Below are 26,226 nucleotides of genomic sequence, written 5' to 3'. Positions count from 1 at the left end.
GCGGATTATACATCGGGGCGCCACATATTGTTTCATTACTCGTAACACTATTGGGTGTCAATATTTAATAAATACATTCATTCGCGCACGCGCAAAGCAAAAATAAGATAACATAAATCATCATAAATCAATATATTATAAATCATAATATTCGAACAGCAATAACTTGTCTTGATACATTTTAATCTAGGTCAAAAATAGAGAAAACTTCCTACGTGTCCACAAGCTCCAAAACAGCTACTGCAAACCTGAACATGTGTTAAAATAAAACGTCAAACACTTGCGTGTTGGTGAGAAATCAAGTTTAATACAATACATAGATAACAATAAATCTGCGCGCAACATGTGTATGTCTGGTTTTCAACAAGGGTGTAATCTGATCGGGACCAACTCTAAGATTCATAAGACTGCCAGTGCTCACAATTGAGCTCACAAACAAAACAAACTGTGCATGTGTAAACAAAAGAGAAAATCATAAACGATAGTTCTCCCGTGTTCATCTAATGGTACCATGAAAACTGCGGAATAGACCGACAAGACGGTTAATGATCCACACATACAAATAAACAGCCAAGTCTACGTCCTCAACACATGGGATACTGCGCGACTAAAGTTCATAAACAAGTTTAAGACTCTAAGTTTGTATGAACACATGAACATCCCAAAACATTAAAAGCAAAAAGGGATTAGGTACGAGATTACTCACTTGATAAACGATGCGGTGTAAGATAAAGCAAGAACCAACTTTAAACAAGCACAAGTTAACCTATAATAAGATTATTGTTTTAATGATTTGTTTTAAGTCTTGAATATAAGTTAGCATAATTAATACGTAAATTATTATATATATATATTACCGGAAAAGCAGGGCAGAACAGGGAGGAAGACGGAGGCAGAGAGGGAGGCGGCAGAGAGCAAGGAAAACAGGAGAGAGTAAGTGTTTTGTGTGTGTAGTGTTAGGAAAATAATGTTATTATTTATAGGAAAACCCTAGGAGACATAAATCCAGAAAAAGGGGAAAAGATTCCAAGACAAACAGAACAAGACAAAACAAAAGATATCAAAAGATATGGCAGCTGCAGGGGGCAAGATAAAGCTGTCAGGGAACAGTAAAAAGGCATGGGCAGATCAGATAAAGGTACTGGTCAAGCATGTCAAAAGCAGATTCTCAAAAGATTATGTCAGTCACTTTATCTGTCAACCAATGGGGTTGGTGCGCATGCTGCGCCGAAAGTAACTTTTCAGACATAAAGCAGATTAGGTCAACAGCACAGAAGATAAGACAACACAAAAGCAAACGGCTAGATTAAACAGAAGAAAACTCAAAGGGTTCAGCGCGAGAAAGCTCGAGCGCGAAGGCAGACACAGAAGGTCAAGAGAGCGCGAGCGCGAAGGCAGACAGAACCAACCTTAACGCGTCGCGGAAAGAAATACATTTCTAAGCGCGCCGCGGGAAGAATCACATTTCTTAGCGCGCCGCGGGAGGAACTAAAATTCCTAGCGCGCCGCGGGAAGAACTATAATTCTTCGCGCGTCGAGGGATGAACTACGATTCTTAGCGCGCTGCGAGAAGAATTACAATTCTTAGCGCGCTGCGAGAAGAGTTCGTCTCGCGTATCGCTGAAACAGGTGGTCTTCACGCAGGATTCCTTGTAAGGGGTCTGGCGCGTGGAGCTGCGCAGACAACCTTAGGCGGGAAGAACCAAAGGACAAGCAAAGAGTTAGAAGAAAAAGAGGGAAACAAGGCGTAAGGGCGGGACGGCGACAAGAGGGAAAAGAAGGCGGAAAGAGAGAAGGAGAGGGACGGGACGGCGGAAAGAAAGAGAGAGAAAGAGGCGGGAAGGAAAATATATATTATTATTAAAAGTAAAATATAAGTATAAATAAATACTAAATCATAAAAGAAAGAGATCGGATCAGAGAAACGGGTACCTGGGTCGGGTCGGATCGGGGCAGATGTCACAGTCTCCCCTACTTTTAGAAATTTCGTCCCGAAATTTATCTCGAAGTAGGTTGCGCAGAGAACAGGTGCGGGTACTTGATCTTCATTTGATCTTCCCTTTCCCATGTAAACTCGGCTCCGCGCTTGGACTCCCAGCGAACTTTCACGATAGGGATACGACTGCGCTTGGTTTGCTTAACCTCGCGATCCATAATCTCAACAGGCTTCTCAACGAAATGCATAGATTCATCAACTTGAACTTCATCAAGTGGAATGTGAAGGTTCTCGTCAGCTAAACACTTCTTGAGATTGGATACATGGAACGTTGGATGCACATTACTGAGCGCGGGCGGCAGGTCAAGTCTATAGGCAACTTTTCCTACACGCGCGAGAATCTTAAATGGACCAACATAACGAGGAGCAAGCTTACCTTTCTTCCCAAAGCGGACAACACCTTTCCAGGGCGACACTTTGAGGAGAACAAGATCACCAACTTGAAATTCGAGAGGCTTTCGTCTGCGATCTGCGTAACTCTTCTGTCGGCTTCTAGCAGTCAGCAGATGATCACGGATCTTGGCGATTTTATCGGTTGTCTCTTGAACAAGTTCGGGTCCTGTGATTTGAGTTTCACCCACTTCGCTCCAACAAATCGGGGAGCGGCACTTACGACCGTAAAGTGCTTCAAATGGGGCCATACCAATACTGGAATGATAGCTGTTATTATAAGAGAACTCGATCAAAGGCAGGTGTGAATCCCAATTACCTCCAAAATCAAGAACACAAGATCGGAGCATATCCTCAAGAGTTTGAATAGTTCGCTCAGACTGACCGTCAGTCTGGGGATGATATGCCGTACTCATGTCCAAGCGAGTTCCTAGCGCAGATTGGAGAGATTTCCAAAAGCGAGATATAAAACGGCCATCGCGATCGGATATGATGCTCAAAGGAGTACCATGACGGCAGACAATTTCCTTGACATAAAGCTGCGCGAGTTGCTCAACACGGTAATTTTCACGAATGGGCAGAAAGTGAGCAGACTTAGTCAAACGATCCACTATTACCCAAATGCTATCATGTTTGCTTGCTGTCAAAGGTAACTTGGTAATAAAGTCCATCGCTACACATTCCCATTTCCACGTAGGAATTTCTGGTTGTTCGAGCAAACCAGATGGGCGTTGGTGTTCAGCTTTCACTTTAGAACAAGTCAGACATTTAGCTACGAACACAGCAATATCCTTTTTCATACCGGGCCACCAATAAGTAATGCGCAAATCCTTGTACATCTTATCAGTGCCAGGATGAATAGAATACCGAGATTTGTGCGCTTCACTCAGGATATCAGCGCGAAGATTCTCATCAAAGGGAATCCAGATGCGATTAAGATAGCAGAGAATTCCACTCAGATTAGGGACAAAGTGCGCTTCCGCGCCACACGCTAACTCGGCGCGAAGATTACCATTACTGATGGATGCGCGCTGCGCGTCACGAATGCGCGATTCAAGGTTGCTTTGGATCGACGCAAAGTGAAGATGCGTGCGCGGCAAGATACAGTTAAGCTGGCAGGGTTTTCGGCTGAGCGCATCGGCTACCACATTAGCCTTACCAGGATGATACCGGATCTCACAATCGTAATCGCTGATGAGTTCGTTCCATCGGCGTTGCCTCATGTTAAGTTCCTTTTGATCAAAGATATGCTGAAGGCTTTTATGGTCAGTGTAGAGGATACACTTAGTACCATAAAGGTAGTGTCTCCAGATCTTCAAGGCAAAAACAACTGCACCAAGTTCGAGGTCGTGAGTTGTATAATTCTTTTCATGAACCTTGAGTTGCCTTGATGCGTAAGCGATAACCTTGCCTCGTTGCATAAGAACACAACCGAGACCTTGGTTGGAGGCATCGCAGTACACGACAAAATCATCATTACCCTCAGGTAACGCAAGAACAGGAGCTTCACACAACAGACGCTTGAGCGTTAGAAAGGCTTCTTCTTGCTTCGAGCCCCAAATATACGGTTTACCTTTGTGCGTTAGAGCTGTTAAAGGCAATGCGATCTTTGAGAAGTTCGAAATGAAACGCCGGTAGTAACCAGCTAAGCCCAGAAAGGAACGGATTTCGGTAGGAGAAGATGGCGTAATCCAGTTCTTGATTGCTTCAATTTTGGATGGGTCGACATGAATACCCATCTTGTTTACAACATGACCAAGAAACTGTACTTCATCAGACCAGAATTCACACTTGGAAAGCTTAGCATAGAGTTGCTCAGCTCTAAGCTTTTGCAATACCAATCGGAGATGTTGCTCATGCTCGGCCTTGGTCTTAGAATACACCAGAACATCATCGATAAACACAGTCACGAATTTATCCAAGAAAGGCCTACACACCCGATTCATTAGATCCATGAAAACGGCGGGTGCGTTGGTTAAACCGAAGGACATGACCAAGAATTCAAAATGGCCATAACGAGTTCGAAAAGCAGTCTTCGGAACATCTTCATCGCGGATGCGCAACTGGTGATAGCCAGAGCGGAGATCAATCTTCGAGAAACAAGAGGCACCTTGGAGTTGATCAAAGAGGTCGTCAATACGCGGTAAGGGATACCGGTTTTTAATGGTGAGTTTGTTCAACTCGCGGTAATCGATACACATGCGAAACGATCCGTCTTTCTTTTTAACGAACAACACCGGAGCACCCCAGGGCGAAGAGCTAGGGCGAATGAATCCTTTAGCAGTCAACTCTTGAAGTTGGCTGGCCAATTCTTGCATTTCAGCGGGTGCAAGACGATAAGGAGATTTAGCTACGGGGGAAGCACCAGGGACAAGATCAATACGGAACTCGACTTCACGAGCGGGAGGGATACCAGGAAGATCATCAGGAAAAACTTCAGGGAAATCACGCACAACAGGGATATCGCGAAGCTTCTTTTCTTCAGCAGGTTTAACCACATGGGCTAGAAATGCAATACACTTCTTCCGCATGAGTCTTCGGGCTTCGGCGCAAGACATAAGCTTAAGACCACTGGAGGGTTTTTCGCCGTAGATATGAAGATCACCATTTTCTCGAGGGATGCGAATCATCTTCTTGGCGCAAATAACTTCGGCGCGATTCTTCGAGAGCCAGTCCATACCAATGATAACATCAAAGCTTCCAAGAGGCATGGGGATGAGGTCGATCAGGAAATCGTTTTCGTTAAGGTTAAGCGTGCAATCTTTAATCACTGAGTTTATTAAAATAGTTTCACCGTTAGCCAATTCAACTGAAAAATCTTCTTTTAAGTTATCGCGCGGTCGCGCAAGCTTCTGCTCGAAGGCGCGAGAAATAAAACTTCGATCGGCGCCAGTATCAAAAAGTACAGAAGCATAAAATCCGTTAAGCAAAAATGTACCATTAACTACGTCATTATTCGCTTGCGCTTGGTGCGCGGTTATGTTAAAAGCTCGTCCACGCGTCACTTGGTTCGAAATCTGGTTCACCGGATTCGCTTGTGTGATTTGCACTTGTAGTCTCGGGCACGCGTTCCGGAAATGACTGGGATCACCGCAGTTAAAGCACGATCTGGGTCGTGGGTTTTGGTAGGTTGGTTGTGGGTTCTGCGGGTAGACTGGTGGTGTTGGCGCAATTGGATTGGCGAGAAGGACTCTACAGTTTTCTGCAAGGTGACCAGTACGGCCACATCGGGTACAAAGTCGACACGGGGTTTGGGTTGGGTGGTGAAATCTACAGGTTGGGCAAAAGGGATGGTTTCCTGTGTAAGGTTTCTTAGTTGGCGGGGCAGGGAGTGCTGGATTGGTTAGGGCATAGTTGTGAACTACAGGGGGAGTTGGGTAGGCTGATAGTGGGTTAGGCGTGTAAACTGGAGGTTGGTATGCGGGTTGCTTGACAATGGGCGGGTTGGTAAGCGCATAGGCCTTGCGCCTGCGCTTGAGGTTGTTACGGTTTGAGGGTTCAGGTTTGGTTTCTGTTGGTTCAGGGGCAGTCTTGGTGAGTTTGGTCTTTTCTGTTCCCCGCAGGAACAGGGTTCCTGCTCTGACATGGTTGTCGCTGAGCACAGCGGCCAACTCAATGGCGTCAGAGAGGGTTACTGGGTTTCTGGCCCATACAGAATCTTGAATTTCCATGGGGAGACCCCCAAGGAATTTCTCTATGGCTCGGCGGGAAGGGGTAACAAGGTGAGGGACCAGTAAGCTTAGCTCGTGGAAGCGCGTCGCGTACTCGCGCGCTTCACCGCTGTATTGCTTAAGATTCCAAAATTCCTCCTCCAGGCGCTTAACTTCGTTGGGAGGGCAGAATTCTCGCGTCAGAATTTCCTTGAATTCCTCCCATGTCATGCTAGAAGCAGCTTCTGCGCCACGCGCATGAGCTACTCCATTCCACCATGTAAGCGCTCTAGATTCCAGGACACTGGAAGCATACAGGGTTCGTCTGTCTGAGGGGCATTGGGTATGGAGGAAAGTGTTTTCAATCTTTTCGAGCCATTGGAGCATCACGGTGGCTCCTTCAAGACCTGTGAACTTTGGAGGGTTACCCGCGTTAAAGGACTTAATGTTATAACTGGAGGTATTGTTTTGGCTCAAGGCTTGGGCTATCACGGCGGCCATTTCCTGGGAACGTTGCTGTCTACGCATGCGCGAGGCTTCTCTTCTCTGAAATCGGCGAGATAGCGGAGGCATTCTATAAAAATTTTAATTTTAGTTAATATCTTGGTTTTATCGCAAAGTATAACTTTATAAAGCTCGGTTTCGCAGAGTTAGATACTATCAAAAGTTAAAGTAAAAGAAATGACTTTAATGCAGACTTAATAAAGGTAACAAATTCGAATCGAGAATCGACAATTCATGCATCACCATGACTTTCCGAATTCCCAATTTAAAATATACGGGCAAACGAGTATTGGAGATTGACGATTCATGTATCACCATGACTTTTCAATCTAAAATATAAAATATACAAGAAAATGAGTATTGGAGGTTGACAATTCATGTATCACCATGACTTTTCAAGTCTCCAACCTCAGAACATAATCGTAAATGGAAATTGAAAATCAACTATTCATGTATCACCATGACTTTTCGGATTTTCAATCCCAACAAACGAATATGTAAGTAAAATCAATAAAAATCGAAATTCAACAAAAATCGAAATATCGCGAAATAAAACATAAAATCATATACTGCGCAAGCGCGAGCATATTCATAAATAACGAGTAATTAACAATAAGCGCGCAAACATGAGATTTCTCTCATGCGCGAGAAGGGACTCTTAGGTATTCTAGGCCGTTACGTCTAACCACCTATCCTAAAGTCAACGAGCTCTGATACCAATCTGTAACACCCCGACCAAAGGCGGATTATACATCGGGGCGCCACATATTGTTTCATTACTCGTGACACTATTGGGTGTCAATATTTAATAAATACATTCATTCGCGCACGCGCAAAGCAAAAATAAGATAACATAAATCATCATAAATCAATATATTATAAATCATAATATTCGAACAGCAATAACTTGTCTTGATACATTTTAATCTAGGTCAAAAATAGAGAAAACTTCCTACGTGTCCACAAGCTCCAAAACAGCTACTGCAAACCTGAACATGTGTTAAAATAAAACGTCAAACACTTGCGTGTTGGTGAGAAATCAAGTTTAATACAATACATAGATAACAATAAATCTGCGCGCAACATGTGTATGTCTGGTTTTCAACAAGGGTGTAATCTGATCGGGACCAACTCTAAGATTCATAAGACTGCCAGTGCTCACAATTGAGCTCACAAACAAAACAAACTGTGCATGTGTAAACAAAAGAGAAAATCATAAACGATAGTTCTCCCGTGTTCATCTAATGGTACCATGAAAACTGCGGAATAGACCGACAAGACGGTTAATGATCCACACATACAAATAAACAGCCAAGTCTACGTCCTCAACACATGGGATACTGCGCGACTAAAGTTCATAAACAAGTTTAAGACTCTAAGTTTGTATGAACACATGAACATCCCAAAACATTAAAAGCAAAAAGGGATTAGGTACGAGATTACTCACTTGATAAACGATGCGGTGTAAGATAAAGCAAGAACCAACTTTAAACAAGCACAAGTTAACCTATAATAAGATTATTGTTTTAATGATTTGTTTTAAGTCTTGAATATAAGTTAGCATAATTAATACGTAAATTATTATATATATATATTACCGGAAAAGCAGGGCAGAACAGGGAGGAAGACGGAGGCAGAGAGGGAGGCGGCAGAGAGCAAGGAAAACAGGAGAGAGTAAGTGTTTTGTGTGTGTAGTGTTAGGAAAATAATGTTATTATTTATAGGAAAACCCTAGGAGACATAAATCCAGAAAAAGGGGAAAAGATTCCAAGACAAACAGAACAAGACAAAACAAAAGATATCAAAAGATATGGCAGCTGCAGGGGGCAAGATAAAGCTGTCAGGGAACAGTAAAAAGGCATGGGCAGATCAGATAAAGGTACTGGTCAAGCATGGCAAAAGCAGATTCTCAAAAGATTATGTCAGTCACTTTATCTGTCAACCAATGGGGTTGGTGCGCATGCTGCGCCGAAAGTAACTTTTCAGACATAAAGCAGATTAGGTCAACAGCACAGAAGATAAGACAACACAAAAGCAAACGGCTAGATTAAACAGAAGAAAACTCAAAGGGTTCAGCGCGAGAAAGCTCGAGCGCGAAGGCAGACACAGAAGGTCAAGAGAGCGCGAGCGCGAAGGCAGACAGAACCAACCTTAACGCGTCGCGGAAAGAAATACATTTCTAAGCGCGCCGCGGGAAGAATCACATTTCTTAGCGCGCCGCGGGAGGAACTAAAATTCCTAGCGCGCCGCGGGAAGAACTATAATTCTTCGCGCGTCGAGGGATGAACTACGATTCTTAGCGCGCTGCGAGAAGAATTACAATTCTTAGCGCGCTGCGAGAAGAGTTCGTCTCGCGTATCGTTGAAACAGGTGGTCTTCACGCAGGATTCCTTGTAAGGGGTCTGGCGCGTGGAGCTGCGCAGACAACCTTAGGCGGGAAGAACCAAAGGACAAGCAAAGAGTTAGAAGAAAAAGAGGGAAACAAGGCGTAAGGGCGGGACGGCGACAAGAGGGAAAAGAAGGCGGAAAGAGAGAAGGAGAGGGACGGGACGGCGGAAAGAAAGAGAGAGAAAGAGGCGGGAAGGAAAATATATATTATTATTAAAAGTAAAATATAAGTATAAATAAATACTAAATCATAAAAGAAAGAGATCGGATCAGAGAAACGGGTACCTGGGTCGGGTCGGATCGGGGCAGATGTCACAAGTACGATGATGATGATGATGATTTTAAATATGAGATCTAGCTAGCTACTGTACATAAGTCATTTGAGACGAAGTTTCCTTCTAACTTAATAGAGAGATTACCGTGTCATGAGGGTTGAGCATGTGATACAATAGTCATCAATATATTCCTAGTTTCAAACTCTCCTGAGATAGTGTCACTTTTTATGTATTAAACAAAATGTAAAGCTTTTTTCGCAAAAGATTTAAATACATCTTTTTTTTAATTTCTTAAAATATCATATTAACAGAGATTCTATTTTTGTCTAAATAAATAAAAGTTTCTAGAAATGTTCATTTTAAACACGTCTTTGATGACATGTTTGGCCTCAACCTGTCTTTCACGACCTGTTTGGCCACCAAACGAGTCTTTCATGACCTGTTACATACAACGCTTAATTCTTTTCACGACTTAATTGTCTCTTAATTGTTTTTTTTAATATTACAGTATTACAATTATTATTACTCATATTTGTTTTTTTAATAATATTTAATGTATAAAGTTTCAAATATATCGTTGAGACGCCCTTATATAAGTGTTGGCATAAACTTTATTTTATAATTGAGCTTTGTTCAAAAATTTTATTAAATATTTATTAAAAATTTGGATATAAATTTGACACTGCTCGGTTTTGAGTAAAAATTCTGACTACATGTAGATAACAATAAATGCATCCACATATTCGAAATTATATAACTTTATATATTATAAGTTATAAAAGAAAACGATAAATGACTAAAATTAGTTATAATAATGTAATATTAAAAAAACAAAATAGGCCAAACATATCTTGAAGACGCGTTGGAGGCTAACAAGTCGTAAAAGACGTGTTCGGTGGCCAAACAGGTCATGAAAAATACGTTGAGGTGAAAAATGTCGTAAAATACGCGTTGAGACCAAACATATCGTTAAAGACGTGTTTATAGAGGACATTTCTAGAAATTTTTGTTTATGGAGACAAACATGAATCTCTCAATTAACAGTATATTTTCGAATTTTTTTCTTTGTCTCTTAAAAAAAACTATTATAAAGCTCTATAATAAGCATTCGTGTTTATAATATGGGAAATTTGACATTAATTGTACTGTTTTTAAGTATCCTTTTTTTATTATTTAGAATGACCAAAATTGGAAATTAAATAAAAAAAAAAACAATATAACTTGTTTTATTAGTCCAAAAAGAAATAGGTTCTAAGGAATAATGGTTCTTATTTATAAGTTTTTTTAGATGTCTTTATAAAATTTAATTTTGATTATTGATCTTTCTTAGTAGATGTAACTATAAAATTAATTTTGGGGATTCTGTTTTTGTTCTTTTTTAAGTAGACGGAACTAAAACGTAGCCGACAGAACTAAGACCTAGTTGATGGAACTAATAAACTACCCGACCTAAGTAAAAACCTAGCGGACAAAATAAAACACACTGTGGATGAGTTAGCTCAGTGGCGAAACTTGGACAAGAACGTCGGGGGAATCAAAATGTATACAAAAATTCATAAGCAAGGGGGTGGGTTGAAATTTTTGATTGAAAACGGGTAAATTTACGCTACATATAAAAGTTTTCGGGCGAAAAACGGCTAACTTTGCACTACTGCACGAAAAGATAACCCCCCCCCCCCCTCTCAGTATGCTTCGCCCTTGAGTCAACTAATGGAATAGTTCAGTTCCGACATTTCTAAACTGGCGGACATGGCATTTTACTATATAATTTTTTTCAAACCCTGCATACACTTTCAATATATAAACTTTGTATCAATAATTAAGGCAGGCATCTTGAAGGAAGGCCACCTAAATTGATGATGGGTGTAGGTTTAAACTTTTGTTGGAATATGTGGTTTTGGAAATAGGCTTTAATGGCCATAAACGGTTGGTGGTGTGGATAAATGGATCATAAATGCACCCGCTCCATCTCCGGGATACGATAGGCGTATCTTTGCTAGAGCTCCTCTAACCGCAACCCCATAATATAGTGTTTTATGCATGCATTTTATTTTTTATTTATTTATTATTATTATTATTAATTAATTAATTTTTAAATTCGTTTGATGTAATCATGTAATTTGTCTTATGTAATATTATTGAATTTTATTTTCATGCTAGAAAAATTTTATTTTTTATGCGTAGTGTTTGATGATAAACTATAAGTTTGCATGCATGCATCCAAAATGCCTGAAAGGGAACATATATGCTGAAATGAATGACCCACTCAATAAATTATCCCACTGGCAGCTGGATGAGTTTAGCTTTTTTTGAACAGGTCTGAATTATGAGTTACGTGGAAATTGGTTTGACAATCTGTCTAAAATGTGAAAAAAAGATTAAAATTATAAGATGTCAATGAATAATCAATGCTTTATTAGTCGATGGGGATTCGAATTACAACGGGTCAAGTTTCAAGTTCAAAAATTGATGAATGTCACAATTATTGTTGGTTATCATGTAAACATTTTCTCCAAGGGTTATTATGGTTAATTGATACTCCTTCACACTATGTATATGCATGTATTATGTAAATCAACATACTAATGTTATTCTATGATATCTCTCGTTCAATCAACACATAAAGAAACTTAAAAATCTTGGTTGTTTTACATTCAAATCATATACAACACAAATATGTAATATTGTCGCTTGAAAGGCCAACTAACAATTATTCGTGTACCAAAATGATCAACAAATTAAGAAAACACATAAAGAATAAGAAAACAACATTCAGAAGGTGCACAAAGTAATCCACAAGATTCATGGTTATTCACCTAGGACCAGATAGAGCAGAAGCCAACAATCGTGTGATATCTTTTTCATGTTCAATTGTTGTGTTTTGCAGTCTAGGATCAGTAAAGTTGTAATCCAAGTTCGCTTCAACATTCATTCCTCCTTCTAGCACCTTAACCACCGAGGACATTGAAGGCCTTCTTGTAAAATTAGTTTGCAAGCACCATGAAGCCACTTTCATCATTTCCACAACTTCTGAACTGTGTATCTGCATATCTTCACTGTACTTGTCAACAATATCTAGCAACACCCCTTGTTCCCAACATTTTTGAAAGACACCGAGTAAATGCCGGTTTTCTTCAGGCATAGATCTATCAAAATTTTTCCTTCCGCACAAGATCTCTAAAAGAACGACCCCAAAGCTGTATACGTCCGCTTTTTCAGTAATAACTGAACCTAACCATTCGGGAGCCATGTATCATGGGGTTCCTCTCATTGTAGTCATCACTTGGCTTTGATCTCTGTCGATGAGTTTAGGCAACCCAAAATCAGATACTTTGGCATTAAAATATTTGTAAAGGAGTATGTTTTGAGGTTTAATATCTAAGTGAATGATCTTTTGTGTACATTCTTCATGAAGATATGCTAAACCTTTGGCTATATCAAGAATGATTTTCTTTCTGCATTCCCATTCAAGTATTTGCTCCCGAACTCCATGGTAGATCCACTTATCTAATGGCCCGTTGCTCATGAAATCATATACTAGAAATCTTTGTGATTTCCACGCACAAAAACCCCTAAGTTTAACCAGATTCACATGGTGAATGCTTCCAATGGACTCAACCTCGGCTAGGAATGATTTGTTAACATGCCTGAGAACATCCAGACATTTTACTGCAATCTTTGATTCATCTTCAAGTGTTCCTTTGAAAACTGATCCGAACCCCCCTTGACCAAGCTTTTTTTTAAAGTTATTTGTGGCGGTTTTCATCTCCTCATAGGTAAACCGAGTGGGCTGTCCTGGCACCACATTTATATAATCTTCCTCTATTTCAGCATTCGAGCTTATCTTGCGAATTAAGAAAGTAATGCATATACCTACAACCAAAGTACTTCCAACAACGGAAGTTATAGATACTACAAGTCGATTTTTTTTCTTTGTTATGTGGGATGTTGATTGTACTTTCTGGACTTTTATGAAAGTTGTAGTATTGATACGTAAGCTATCTTGCTCCACATTTGAAGAAACGTGGATCTACTCACTGGTAGCAGATCTACTTTCCTCGGGTATGATTAAACTGTTTCACCGATGGTTCCTCTGAATCCGTGTTCTTCCACCTACAAAATGAACAACGCCGTTACTTACCCCTCAGAAAGGGACAGAGGGGTCCTCTTTGGGGTAACCCTCCGGCGTGAGAATCAGTATCTTTGTGGAGAAGATAATAATGTGTGAGTCAGTGAATCTCAAGAGTATTGCTGAATCGCTGAATACTCTTGATTGTGTGACTGTGTGTTTTCTGTAACTGACTGTGAGTGAATATAATTCAATATGATTGAATGTGATATCACTGCTTGTAACTGTCAATGATTGAGTGTGAATGTGTCATAAAAGTGGAGTTGATGCTGTATTTATAGTGCTAGGGTTACCACCGGTTGGGCTCAACCTCGTTGGCTTCCTCCAATCGCACTGCGCCACGTGTCCTCTGGGACACCTGGCGCTTTCTCGTTGGTTGTAATCACGTGGTAACACATGTGTCATGCTGAGTTGTCGACCTTTCATTCGGCAGCTATCAACATCAGCATTATCTTTCTCCTTAAAAAGATACCTTCTGGAAGGTTGTCTGATGTGCACAATCAAGGTTGCCCTAATCCTGATTTGGATAAGGACGAGGTTGATTATGTGCACGTATGATATGCGCTCACCCTGAGGATGCGCGGGGTCTTCTCTTTATTCTCACGCGCAGATATTTCATGCGCAGATGTGATATGCACGAGCATGTGATATGCGCCGCGCGCTGATGCGCTGCGCGCATATGTGATGCGCGAGCATATGTGTGCCTGGGCATATGATGCCTGAGCATGTTTTGTATGCGCCATGCGCATAGGTTTTGGCTTTGTGCCTTCATAATGTCTTTATCTTGTGGGTTGACCCGCCTTGCTTGGTGTTGAGGCGGGTACATACCTCTTCAAGCCCCCCCAGTCTAATGTGTGTCTTATCTCGCGCGAGCGCGGTAAGATGGATATTAGACTTACTGATTTTTGTCTTTTAATGGGGTTTTGTCGTTTTCCTGGTTGCTTCCATCGTTGCGCGAAGTTCTATCCATTTGGTTGAAAACGAAGGGTCCAAACACGTGGTTGGTTGGTGATGACGTGCGCCGTAAACGTGTCAGACGTTTCGTGTGCTCGAGGTGCTACAGTTGCCTTTCATGTCCCCTCACACAGCTGTCTTGAACACGTGTCGCACTCGCATTGGTTAGTACCTGCGAGTGGGGGCGCGTCTCTGTTCCGTGGCAGGTCGGTTACATCTTTTTGTCCCCTCACACAGCTGTTAGGGACACGTGTCGCGCCTTCGTTGGCTTGCCCCTGCGAGTGGGGGCGCGTGAAATCCGATCAGCTGCCACATTTCTCTCTCCTGGGCCTATAAAAGCAGGCCCTTAGGAAATTTTTATCTTCATCTTCATTGTTGCTAAAATTCCAGTTTCTGCTTTCACATTCTGATTTGAGTGCTTACATCGATTCGAATCCTCGACTATCGGCTATTACAGTTGTATGTCTGATAGTTCGTACTCGTCTAGCCCTTCAATCACCTCCGTTGCCTCTCGAAGACGCCGTGTGAAATCTGTCGTGATGTCGACATTGAAGCAAAAGGGAAAGGGGAAGAAGGTTGTTGAGACCACATCGGAGGAAGTACGGAGGACCAAGGCCACCAAAAGGTGGAATGAAATCCCCTGCAAATTGAAGCAGGCAGATCTCGACAACCTCATCACCTCTCAGGGCTTTCCCACCCTGTTTGGCTGCATGTTGCCTAGGTCCGGGCAAACGGCGGCGGACCCGCCTGCCGGCTATATATCCCTATATAGCCACTTTTTTACCCACTGCAACCTTCGTCTCCCGATGACAAGGTTTGTGGGTGCACTGCTGAAGTTCTATGGGATTCACATATCCCAAGTCCATCCGTTTGGACTCGTGCGCGTGACTCACTTTGAGTTCATGTGCAAATCCCAGCGCGAGGAACCCACTCCTCGGCGCTTTCAGTATTTTTATAAGGTCAAGATCCAAGACAATTGGATCACTTTTATTCCTCGCAGTCAGAAGGTGAAGTGCTCCACTGTTTCATTCAAGAGCCTTCATGACTGGTCTGAGAGGTTTTTTTACATTAAGGCCGGTGTGATCCCCATCCGTATGACCATGCGCTCTATCACTTCTGCGCCTGCGGATGAGGGTGTCCTCAAGAACCCAACTGGCGCATGGGTTAAGAAACTGACCGCCGAGCCATCCCCCGCGAAGAAAATTTACGAGGAGGCGCTGGTTGGGGTCGGCATGAGCAGGCTCTGGGCCGACAGCGCGCTTGAGCCCGTTATCCAAGTCGACGGGTTGTGTAAGTTTTTTTTTTTTTTTTTTTTTTTTTTTTTTTGCGCGAACATCGTTCTTTTGCTGATATCATTTAACTTGTCTTTGCGCAGTCACCAAGGATTACATCCTTGCCGCTTATGATGAACATGTGGAGGGCGGCTCCGTCGAACTTGGCGCTGGGGAGGTTGGTTTCCCGGATCGCTTCGATGACATGTTCATCCCAGTAGATCTGGATTTTGACTTTGACGGTGACGCGCCTGGTAAGCCTTCGCACTTCTGCTCATTCCTTTAGAATACCCAAGTTTATTAACAGTTCTGTCGCTTGTTTTTGTAGATGCGCTTGAAAACTACGAGCTAGAGCTCGCGGAAGAGGAGGAGGAGGAAGAGGAGGCGCCCCTACTAAAGCGCAAAGCTAAGGGGAAATCTGGCGCAGGGGCCAGTAAGAAACAGAAGAAAGATGACACCCCTGTCGCTCATCCCCCATGCTCAAACGAAGGGACCTAAGGAAACCCAGGTGTTTACCACAAAGGTTTCTTTAGCTTCTCTGCCTGTGAGAGTGGGCAGACCTCCTGTCCACTTGAGGTATGGTGGCGTCGCCTCCTCCTTTCGCGCGGCTGAAGAGAGAAGCAGTGCCGCGCCTGCAACAGGTATACTTTATTTATCTTCATCTGGCTGAATTGTTATTAAACCTTTGCTCCTTTAAATGTTTGCAGAGGCAGGGACGGTAACAGATCAGCCGCAGGCGCCACAAGGTGCCACGGCTGCGCCGGGGACTCCATCGAAATCCCCTGTTCTACCCTCTGAAAAGGGTAGAATGGATTTTATGGCGATGTTCGATGCGCGAACAGAATTGCGCCAAGGTAAGTTTTGCACATATGTCTTCTGAATTTTTCCTTTGGAGTCAGTCATAAACAATTTTTCCTTGTTTATTTGTTCATAGGATTTGTAGCTGGCGCAACAGTTGCTGGTGATACTCCTGGCGCCGCTGCCGGCGCCGCTGGTTCTGGTCCTGCTCCTGCTAGTGCTGAGTCTCCCCTTATTGGGATTACCAAGGAGCAGGAAACCGTATTGCGCGCCGAACTGGCGGCGTCGAGACCTCCCTCGCCTCCTCCTGCACGCAGCCCTCCCCGCGAGGCTGGTTTGGAGCCTTCCAGGTCGCAGGAGAAGAGGCCTGTTGAAGAAGACGAGGAGGACGAGGGGGTTCAAGTTGAAGACTCCTTGGGAGACCGCGCCAGCCCTGCGATGCCGCAAGTGTTCGCAGCGCAGACTTCTGGTGGGGCTGGCGCTGACTTTCCTGCTTCATCCCCGCAGGTATGTATTGATTTGTTGGTCCGCTGCGCGTATCTCCATATAAGTATGTTTTATGACTTAGAACTTTTCTTGTGTTTTTGCAGGAAGGTGACCACGTTTACCGCCCGAGATGGAATATTAATGAAGAGAGTTCCTTTCAATCCATGGGCGTATGCGAGGACTTCTGGGCTCATGCCGTGCCTCCTACTGAAAGGAGGTATCAGGAGGAGCGCACCCGCGCGGACTTGCTGAACGACCATGTTTTCGCTGGGTCGGCTTTCTTCGCTGCTTCCCAAGAGCTTCGTCGTGATTATATTAAAGTACGCGACGCTCTTGTGGAAGCCCAGCGAGAGGCTAAGGTGGCCGCCTGGAACCTGTCTGATGCTCGCGCTCGAGCTGAGAAATTCCAGGCGGAGCTCAGTGAAAACCGAGCAAGTGCCAACACCGCATACATCAAGCGCGGGCATGAGCTCCAAGCTGCGCGGGAGAAGCAGCAGTTGGCGGAGGCCGAAGTTGCCAAGTACGCGCGCAGAGTGCGTGTCTTGGAACAGCAGGCCGAGGCGCGTGACCAAGCTATCGTCCAGAGTATCACTGAGAAATCATCACTGGAGAGCGAGGTTGCGCGCCTGAAAAGGGATTTGGCGGCCGCGCAGGCCGATAGAGATGAGGCCTTGGCGACGGCGGCGTCTAGCCAGGAAGCACTTGGTGCTGCGCATGCGGAGAAAGAAAAAATTTGGCGGCAACAGCGTCTGATAAGGAGGAACTAAAAAAGACTAAGGAAACTGTTGAGTTATTAAACTCTCAGGTTCCTGCCCTCGAGACGTCTGTTGCTGGCCTCGCGCAGGATCGCCAATGGCTGGTGTCACAGGGCATGGCTCGCTGCGCTTTGGCGATGAAATATTCCGCCGAGTTTCAAGCCCTTGTGATGGACTGCAATGCCGCCGCGCGTTTGGTGGGCCGAGCTGAAGGGTTTACGGATGGTATGAATATGGCATGTTGAGGAAGAACCCATCCGAGTACCCTTACAAGAGCGATGCGGCCTGCGCGGACATGGCCGCGGTGGGGGAAAAGTATATGAATACTCCCATCCCCATCCTTATGCAGGTACCTTGATCTTAATGAGTTTTACTTGACTAACTTTTCTAAGTGTTTTGTACTCATTACTTTTCTAATGATTTACAGATAGCTGCGCTTGCTGACCAGCCCGACCCTCGGCGCGCTAAAGAAGTTGCTTGATGATTGCGAGAGGCTGGTGGCGATGATGGTGGCGCGGGGGATGTTGCCCCTGCCAGCGGCTCTGGCGCGGCGAAAGAATCTGCTCCTGACACCGTTGTGATCGAAGACTCCAATGAGGAGGAAGAACTTGACTATGGTCAGTTCGGGGATGAGGAGCAGACCGCGCCAGATGCTGCGGGAGATGATGAGGGTGATGAAGCGGCTGACGTCGACGTGGAGACTTGAGAAGCCCTTCATCAAACTTTGTATATTTATTTTTTTTGTTTTTGTACTTGTAATTTGTAACTCCTCATACTTGTAAATTTCAATGCAATGGAATGAAACTTGTTTTCTCCTTCTTTCGTCTCGTGCATTTCCATTCATCTCTTCATGTTTGCTTGTATAGATATAAGATATGGTTGCACGTTAAAATAAGAACAAGGTTGTAAGGAAATTATTCACTTAACCATAGTCCTATTTTGTAAGTGGTTTCGCAGTATCTCGTTTATGCTGACATGCGCGATAACTTTTCACAATTCCTTTTTCGCGCGTCATAGTCGCGCTGTTTTTACATGGAAGTATGAGTTTTAGCCATTACATGTCAGCATGTGTTAGTCAGATATCCACTTTGAATCCTCGCGCGATCTCGACCTGAGACCTTAATAACTATGTTATGGCATGAACTTTGCCTTAGCTGCGCGGGATGTAAGATGGATGTTTGTGAGTGTTTTGAGCTAAGGCTCTTTGTTTTGGGCTAAGGCCCTGACGTATTTAGAGTTAAGACTCATTAACGTGTTTGAGCTAAGGCTCGTAGGTTTGGGCTAAGGCCCTGGCGTTTTAGAGTTAAGACTCGTTAACGCGTTTGAGCTAAGGCTCGCGCATGTATGTTTTACTTCGTTTTATTTTGTTTTGAAGTCAATATAGTGTTGTCATATTGCTCCAAATTAATAAGGAAGCGTGAAACATGTATGCAAAGGTTTATAGAACAACTATTGAAAGATAGCGCGATAAATATTGAAAGATAGCGCGAATCATCATTCATGATGGCTTAAAAGCCTTGATTACAAATTTGAACTTTTACATGAAGCATTTTCTAAGTTGTGCCGCGTTCCACGCGCGCGGTATCTTTTTCCATTCAAATCTCTTAAAGTGTACGCGCCTTTCCCCAAATCTTCTGAAATTTGATAAGGTCCCTCCCAATTGGGGGACATTTTTCCTGGGGTATTGCGCGACTAGCTTCATTGTTTCGAAGGACAAAATCATTTTTCTTGAAGTGGCACTCTTTAACGCGCTGATTATAATATTTTTCCAGCTTTTTCTTGTATCTGGCTTCATTAATGATAGCCGCTTCTCTGCGCCCTTCAAGCAAGTTAAGGTCCAATCTTCTTTCGCGCTCGTTATCAGTTTTGCTCATCATGAGTACCCTATGGGATGGGCATCCAATTTCTGCTGGGATCATAGCCTCTGTCCCATAGGTTAGGCTGAACGGGGATTCGCCATTGCTAGTTTTGCTTAATGTCCTGTGCGCCCACAGGACATTAGGTACTCTTCGACCCAAGAATGGGATTCTCCTCCAACCTTTTCTTCAGCCCATTTAGCAAACTTTGATTCGCGCGCTCCACTTGACCATTCCCCTGAGGGTGGTAGACGGACGTGAAGATTTGGTTGATGTGCAATTCTTTGAGCCAGCTTGATATCTTCCTGTCAGTGAATTGTTTGCCATTGTCGCTCACAATTTCCATGGGAAGGCCAAACGGCAAATGATGTGGCTCCAGATAAATTGCTTCATCGCCTCAGCTGTGATTTTTGCTAGTGGCTTGGCCTCAACCCATTTTGTGAAATAGTCTATCGCCACTACCAAAAATTTCACTCGCCCTTGCGCTTGCGGCAGGGGCCCCACAATATCAATGGCCCATTTGTGGAAAGGCCATGCGGAGGTGACTGGAATCAAGTTGTTCTTTGGACGCATGGTGTTTGGCGCGTAGCTCTGACATGCCTTGCATTTTTGGATTTCTTTTAGCGCATCCAAGTACATGCCTGGCCAATAGTAGCCTGAGCTCATCGCCTTGGCAACCACCATGCGCGGGCCAGCGTGAATTCCACAGATTCCTTCATGAATCTCCCTAATCACATAGGTTGCTTCTTCAGCATCCAGGCACTTCATGAGCGGTCCAAGATAAGAGCGCCGATATAATGTACCATCAAGTAATTCATAGTTCTGTGCCTTGTGTCTTATCTTTCTCGCCTGTGCGCGATCGTCCGGTAACTTCCCCTTCTTCAGGAATTCCGTTATTGGAGTTATCCAGGATGAAGGGGTTGTATGAATTACAAGGACCGATTGCGTTTGCACTGACGGGCTGCTCATTACCTCCACCCTGACATCTTTGCCAAAGTGATCAAAATTAGTTGATGCCATTTTACTCAACGCGTCAGCGGACTTGTTTTCGCTGCGCGAGATGTGTATGATTCTGAAGAAGTCAAACTGCTCAACGAGCTTTTTTGCCTGCTCTAGATACAGAGGCATTGTGTTCTCCTTGGCGTCATATAGGCCGTTGACCTGAGCAGCTACCAAGTAAGAATCAACATGCGCCTCTAGTCTTTTAACCCCAAACTTGCGCGCGATGCGCAGACCAGCCAGCAGGGCTTCATACTCAGCCTCATTGTTGGTACTCTTGAAGTCCAACCTGATAGCATAAGTATATTCATGATTATCAGGGTCCACCAGTTTGAGGCCTGCGCCGGACCCTTCGCTGTTGGAGGCTCCATCAGTGAATAGCCTCCAAACATCTTCTTCATCATTTGCTCGCGGAGGATCTACCTCGCGCTGAGCTTCTTCAATCTTTCCGTCTGGGATTTCCGTGATGAAATCCACCAAAAACTTGACCCTTTATCGCTGGACGGGGCTTATAAGTGATCGTGTGTTCACCTAATTCCAGCGCCCACTTTGTCAGCCTTCCGGAGAGCGCGGGGCGTCGCAAGACTTGCTGGATGTTGTAACCAGTCAGAACTTCAATAGGATGACCATTGAAGTATCTATGGAGCTTGCGCGACGCGTGTGTTAGTGACAAAACTAACTTTTCCATGATGGAATAGCGCGTCTCAGGGTCTGTGAGCACCCGACTCACATAGTATATTGGCGTTTGTATCCCCTTGCGATCCACCAATAATACTGCGCCGATCGCGCGGTCTCCAGCTGACAGGTACAATGTAAGGGTTTCGCCAGGAAGTGGAGCTGTGAGCGCTGGTAACTTTATGAGACATTCTTTTATCTCAGTGAAAGCTTGCTCGGCCTCAGGCGTCCACTTGAATTGGCTCTTCTTCAAACAGTTCCTCAAGGTGTTAACGAATGGAGTAGATTTGCTGGCGTGGTTCGCTAGGAACCTGTTGATTGACACCAATCTACCATTCAGCTTCTGAACCTCTTTCATGGTGGATGGTGAAGGCATGTCAAGGATGGCTTCCACCTTTTCAGGGTTCACCTTGAAACCATCCTTAGTGACCATTACACCAAGAAATTTCCCCTCTTCTGCGCCGAAAGTACATTTGCTCGGGTTGAGCTTCATGTTAACCTCCGTAGGCGCTGAAGAGTTTCCTCGATGTCTTTGAGCATTTGTCTCTCCTCCCTGCTCTTGATCACCAAATCATCGACGTAGACTTCTAGATTTCTTCCGATTTGTTCACTGAAAACCGAATCCATAAGTCTCTGATAGGTTGCGCCCGCATTCTTTAAACCAAAGGGCATTTTTGTGTAACAAAAAACACCCTTGTCGGTTCTGAAGGCCGTCTTGTCTTCATCCTGTGGTGCCATTTGAATCTGGTGATAGCCTTTGTAGGCATCCAGGAAACATTTGAGCTTGAATGGCGCCACGGAGTCCACCTTTGCGTCGATGTTTGGGAGGGGGTAACAATCTTTCGGACATGCTTTGTTGAGGTCCTTGAAGTCAATACACATTCTCCATGACCCGTTGCTTTTCTTTACCATCACAGGATTGGCTACCCATGTCTGGTATCGAATCGGGCGGATGATGTTTGCGCGACAACAGGTCCTCCACTTGCTCATTCATGGCCTTCGCCTTTTCATCCCCCATGATTCTCTTTTTCTGTGCAATTGGCTCCACCGACTTAAACGTGTTAAGAGAATGTTGCGCCAAGTCTCGCGGGACCCCCGTCATATCGGAGTGTTGCCACGCGAAAACCGACGTGTATTTTGTGAGCAACTTTTTCATTCTCAATCTCGTTTCGTCTGAAATGGTAGCGCCAATTGTGACCGTTTGCTCTGGAATTTTGGGTTTAAAATCCACTTCTCTGGCGCATTGTCAGCCATTGTAAGTTTCATTCTCCCTTCCCGCGGCGTGCTTGTCACTGCGCACAAATGATCGCGGTAAACAAATGCTACGCCTGTTGGTGTAGGGATGCCCAATGCGCCGTGCGCTGGCGACGGTACAGCATTAAATTGGGCAATCGTTCCCCTACCCAGGATCATATTGTGGCATGACGTGGTGGGCAAGACCAAGAAGTTGACAACTTCGGCTCGCTTGTGCTCATCATCCCCCATAGTTAGTTCAAACTGAATCTGGCCTAGGGGATGTATGATTTCATTTGAGACACCACAGATTGGTGCGTTCACAATTTCGAGCCGCGCTTGGTCTGCCGGGTCTAACTTTCTGAAACACTGCTCATACATAATGTCAGATTCGCTTCCAGTGTCCACCAGGACCTTTGACACTTCGTAATGAGCAATGTGTGTGGTAATGACGAGAGGACTGCTTATTGAAGGGCCTCCCCTGATTCTTGGGAAGATGACTTGCTGCTCGCGCCAATCTCCGTGGATTTGCGCGCTTCTCTTTCTTGACGTCTGCCCTTGTCGTCCCCCCTCAGCCACACAGATTCTTTTGTACTTCTTGCTGGCAGAGGCTCCTTCCGGTTGCTCATCTTCTATTCTTTGGTTTTTTACCAAGTGAGCCAGCCTGCCCGACTTTACATCCTTCTCGATCGCATCCTTTAAATGATGGCATGCGTCGGTGTTGTGGCCCGGGGACCTGTGAAATTCACAATATTTGCCACTGTTTTGCGGTCCCTTGTAGTGTAGTTGTTTGGGGGGCTTGAATTGGACATTCTCAGTACTTAACACCTGTGAAGGTGTTTTAGTGAGGGGCGTCCATATTCTTGGCAGAGGTCTGCTAGGATCTCTGCCGCCCTCCCTCTTGTCACCCTCCCCGCGATTACGAACTTCTTTTTGGGGCTGTGGTGAGGTTGGTTGCGCTTGTTTTTCCGCGGAAGAAAAACTTGTTGGCTGCAACCTGGACCATACAGAGTTTTGTTTGGCCCTCTTATCTTTGCTGCGCGGTGACTCTGCCTGATGCGCTCTTTCTCTTGCCCTATCTTGGGCAATCTGTTTCTCATTTCTCGCGAAAACTCGCGATGCCTCCATTAACTTGGCCCACGTGGTGGGCATACCATCTTTGCTTACAAGAGCCCGGCGGAGTTGATCACTGCGCGCGCCTTGTATAAAGGCCACGCGCAGGAGCTGCTCAGTTATACCCCCGATTGCCAGGGATTCCTGATTGAAACGAGTGATGTAATCTTCAATCGTTTCATCATTCCTGCGTATGCAGTGCATGATGTCATCAGGATCGCGCGTGTGCCTGCGCTGCTGTACGAAGTGGGCTTGGAACTTTTCTAATAGTTCCTCGAACCCATCAATTTGCCCTGTCGGCAAGCTCTCGAACCATACCCGCGCTGCGCCCGTGAGGCAGCGAGCAAACATATGACACCATGTTGGCATCGTCCAGCTCTCTAGGTTTCCCGTGTTATAGAAACCTTGCAAAAAGTCATCTGGATCTGTTGTGCCATCATATTTGCCCAGACCACTTGGCATCTTTGTCTTGTGCTGGATGGGAGCCTGCGCGATGCGCGCAGTAAACTTTGAGTGTTTTACCAGGATGGCTGGTCTATAGGGCGTGGTTACGTCCACTTGCCCTCTGATCGGTGGGCTGTACGGCATGTGCAGATCCAGATCTGCTCTGGCTCCAGGCGCCATGTTCACAGGCGCGCGAAGCTGTGAGCCTCCTGCATGAGTATCCCGTGTCTTCCTCATGCTATGCACTTCTTCATTACTGAACTCAGTGTGTGCAGTGTGAACAGAATGTCCATCTTCCGGCGCGCGCGGCCTCTTTGTAGTCTGCTTATCAAAAGCTTGCCTTTGTGCTTGGTCGGCTAGCTTCTTCTGCTTGACCATTTCGTTGTACTTTTCAATCAGACGCCGCTGCTCGTTTATGAGCCATTCATTCGGATCATTTGCTTCATCTTCTGGACCCATTGGTCCTTTCAGCTTCGCGCCGGCCATATTTTGTAACGTGTGATCGTCTGGAGGAGTTTCAGTCTGGCCGTGAGGGGTTGTGACGAAGGGACGGTTGCTGGTGGTACGCGTAGAATCACGCGGAACCCTCAGAACCTGCTGTCCGTCGTTAACACCCTCACGTTCAATATCCTCCAGAGCTTGATCAACGTTACGAACTCCAGAAACCATGGTGATTGATTTTTTTGTAGATCTGGATGAGATCTGATTGCCGTTTGTAACAGTGGATGGCGCCAATGAAGAAACGTGGATCTACTCACTGGTAGCAGATCTACTTTCCTCGGGTATGATTAAACTGTTTCACCGATGGTTCCTCTGAATCCGTGTTCTTCCACCTACAAAATGAACAACGCCGTTACTTACCCCTCAGAAAGGGACAGAGGGGTCCTCTTTGGGGTAACCCTCCGGCGTGAGAATCAGTATCTTTGTGGAGAAGATAATAATGTGTGAGTCAGTGAATCTCAAGAGTATTGCTGAATCGCTGAATACTCTTGATTGTGTGACTGTGTGTTTTCTGTAACTGACTGTGAGTGAATATAATTCAATATGATTGAATGTGATATCACTGCTTGTAACTGTCAATGATTGAGTGTGAATGTGTCATAAAAGTGGAGTTGATGCTGTATTTATAGTGCTAGGGTTACCACCGGTTGGGCTCAACCTCGTTGGCTTCCTCCAATCGCACTGCGCCACGTGTCCTCTGGGACACCTGGCGCTTTCTCGTTGGTTGTAATCACGTGGTAACACATGTGTCATGCTGAGTTGTCGACCTTTCATTCGGCAGCTATCAACATCAGCATATTCTTTCTCCTTAAAAAGATACCTTCTGGAAGGTTGTCTGATGTGCACAATCAAGGTTGCCCTAATCCTGATTTGGATAAGGACGAGGTTGATTATGTGCACGTATGATATGCGCTCACCCTGAGGATGCGCGGGGTCTTCTCTTTATTCTCACGCGCAGATATTTCATGCGCAGATGTGATATGCACGAGCATGTGATATGCGCCGCGCGCTGATGCGCTGCGCGCATATGTGATGCGCGAGCATATGTGTGCCTGGGCATATGATGCCTGAGCATGTTTTGTATGCGCCATGCGCATAGGTTTTGGCTTTGTGCCTTCATAATGTCTTTATCTTGTGGGTTGACCCGCCTTGCTTGGTGTTGAGGCGGGTACATACCTCTTCAACATTGATCATTGAAAAGAGGTCAGAAGTTAAATAGCATCTTGTATTTGAAGAATATGATACAGGCTGAAATACAGCTTCTTTGCACAGGCAGTTGTTGAAACATGCTTGTTTGCAAGCCTCCATACTCATAATATCCGTCAAATCTGAGAGGATATTGCTGTATATTGAGACGTTATTAAGTGTAATAAAAGCATGATCTTGGGTGGCATTACATGCAAGAGGAGTAACTTCAGAGCAACCCTGATTCGGGTATGTATGGTTCACCACTCTAAAATAGTCGTTTATATCGGAAGAGCTTGATACCGGACAACTACGTTGTTGATTACTCGAGCAAATGGCATTTCTCCCACAAACCAAAGGATAAGTACACTCTTTATACTTTTTATCGGTAAGAAGGTCAGCCACCTAGACCATTCGTTATATTCTCCTTTCCCTTCAAACACTTTCAAATGCCCATCAGGCATGAATTTCATATATTGAGCCGATGATACATAGGGTATATTAAAATAACTGGCATTACGATCACCTGGCTCAGTAGAAGGATAGAAAAAATACAAGCTATCATTCAAGAACATAACGTATTTTATTTCTTGATATGTATATCTCTCGGTTTGGTAATAGACT

General features: G+C 44.5%; 1 pseudogene; it reads right to left on the bottom strand.

Annotated features, from left to right (window-relative positions):
• Positions 1 to 11,989: 11,989 nt before the first annotated feature.
• Positions 11,990 to 25,725, bottom strand: LOC143597082 (G-type lectin S-receptor-like serine/threonine-protein kinase SD2-5 pseudogene; annotated as a pseudogene).
• Between the last annotated feature and the right edge of the window lie 501 nt (positions 25,726 to 26,226).

Source organism: Bidens hawaiensis, unplaced genomic scaffold (assembly GCF_021521415.1).
Source record: "Bidens hawaiensis isolate Kalapana, Puna unplaced genomic scaffold, B.hawaiensis_p1.1 tig00047558_1, whole genome shotgun sequence".
NCBI lineage: Eukaryota > Viridiplantae > Streptophyta > Magnoliopsida > Asterales > Asteraceae > Bidens > Bidens hawaiensis.
The sequence above is the reverse complement of the archived record's forward strand: the minus strand, read 5'-3'. Positions and strand labels throughout refer to the sequence as shown.